The sequence below is a fragment of the Palaemon carinicauda genome, chromosome 30 (genome assembly GCF_036898095.1).
Source record: "Palaemon carinicauda isolate YSFRI2023 chromosome 30, ASM3689809v2, whole genome shotgun sequence".
NCBI lineage: Eukaryota > Metazoa > Arthropoda > Malacostraca > Decapoda > Palaemonidae > Palaemon > Palaemon carinicauda.
The window spans coordinates 37,808,180-37,810,597 of NC_090754.1; positions in this window are offsets into that span (position 1 = coordinate 37,808,180).

Consider the following 2,418-nt stretch of genomic DNA (forward strand, 5'->3'; position numbering starts at 1 on the left):
AGAAATATCTTCAAGACTTCAACATAAAAGCTGTAAAACCAGAGAATGATCTTCAAGACTTCAAAATAAAAGCTGTAATACCTGATAAAGATCTTCAAGAACTCAAAACTATCTACAAGAATCTACCATTTTGACTAAGTCCAACGGACAAGCTAACATCAACATATGTTAGTATACAACTTGAATCTTCAATCAACATCCTAGGAAACCCAAGGACTGGCGTTCAACAATTGCAAGACATATCCAGGAAGAACTACATTCAACAAGAAACTAGAACGAGACATCGCTAACAAAACATCAAGAGAGAGAGAGAGAGAGAGGACGTGTCGACTTCATATAAAGCTAAGTACAGAGATTTTGTATTCATTTCAGTTTGGGCAGTGAAGTATAGTTATCACAAGTCGTTAGTCAATTATTACTGGGGTGAGTGAATTCCTAAAATTTGTTATAAGAAACTCCGAATTCTCATATAGAATTTTTCTTTCTTTGTGCTAATTCCTTTTTCTTTCATAAACTCTTGGGGGGAAATGTATTGGGATTAGTAACATTGTTGGGGGAATTTTGTTATACATATGCGTTTACGCAGTGGGCGTCTGTACTCATATAGATATTTTGATAGGATTGAAAGGGGTCAAAGAGATAGAAAAAAAAAATACAGCAGTCATGGCTCCTCCTGTCAGCCCTACCCCTGGACCTAGTGGTGTAGGCCAGGCTAATCCTCCTCCAATTGTGACGCTTGTAAATGCCAGGTCAGCAATCCTTCCTTTTCAAGGTCGTGTCAACGGGTTCTTGCCACAAAATGTGGAGTCATGGATTTCATCCGTTGATGCCCATTTAAATGCCAAACAAATCGTAGATCCTTTTGTACAATTACAAGAAGCTAAAAGTTTTATAGATTTTTCTAAAGGGGATGCGAGTGCGTATTTAAGAGGTGTTTCATTTCAGGAAGCAGTTACTTGGGATGATTTCAAAGTTAGGTTACGCGCGATTTATGGGGGTGAGGAAGCTTTGGATGTAGTGTTAACGTTACGAAATACACTTAATCAAGCCATTATGAATCGGCTTAATGTTGTTGAGAGAGCAGCTCTCATAGCTGATAGGCTTAACGAATATCAGGACATTTTAGGTAATTCCACTTGGGTTACTAACGATAACATCTCCGTGAAAGATTTTTTACGATTAATGTATTTAACTTGCATGACACTTATGTTGCCTGAAGCTTTAGTGCGGTGCTTTGATAAGAAGTTAATGCCTGCAAGTACGGAATTGGATGTCTATAAACAGATAAAGAAACACATGTCCAAGTGTCCAGATCTCGATCCCGTGTTAACTCAAGTTTTTGCTAAGAATGAAACAAAACCACAAACAGTGAACGTAATTAACAATCCAGTAGCGGGAGTGACGTGTTACAACTGCAAACGTCAAGGTCACATAAGCGCAGACTGTAGAACGAAATTTTGTTCAGTTCACAACACAGCATCACATTCTTATAGTCAATGTTACGCGCGTAAGACACAACAATATCCTAGAAATACACAGTCAATTCCACAGTCAGTTCCATATGGAAATAAAAAGAAAAATCCTCATTTTAACAATAAGAAGAAACAACAAAATGTCAATGCAGTTCAGAGTCCGAAACAAACAAACACTTCTTCAAATATCGCTGAGCCTGGGCCGTCAAACCAGACCTCGCAAAGTCAGCCTAATTTTCAGAATGTGCAGAGCAAAGCAAATACCACATAGTTAACTCTAGAGGGGAAGAGAGTGATGTTGGGTCAAGGTCATTTATGTCAACATCAATAGTATTGAATAATCAATTTAATGTTTTATCAGATAATTGTGGGACAATAGATTTTCCTATGAAACACACGGCCGAATTAAGTAAAACAGTGCATGCTCCCGTAGATTTGCAACGAATTCATACAATAATAAGCCAAAATGAGTTACGGCCAACCTTATATGCTGTAAATTTAGAACACAAATCCTTTACGTTAATTTTTGACTCTGGTAGTCCACGTAATATTATGGATTTGAAGACGCATCATTTGTTGTTTTCGAACTTTCCGATTGAAAAATCAGGAATTAGACTTTCAGGTATAGGAAATAATGAATTAAACGTCATAGGCATAACTCATATTCAGTTCAGAGTCGGTAATCGCACGTTTGCCGATACATTTGTTGTTGTGAAAAACATTAATATGTATCCAGCTGTAATTATAGGATACCCATCTATGGGAAATCAAAACATTATCTTAGCTCCTGCAAAGCACGGCGTGTATATCAAAGGGAAATTCTATAAGTCTTCTAATACTTTAAAGTCAGTTTTGGATAAAAAGGAGACGACAAATGTAACCGTAACGTACGTTGAAGAACCAATAACTTGTCTCACTAATAAAGAAATAATATACGCGACCCAGC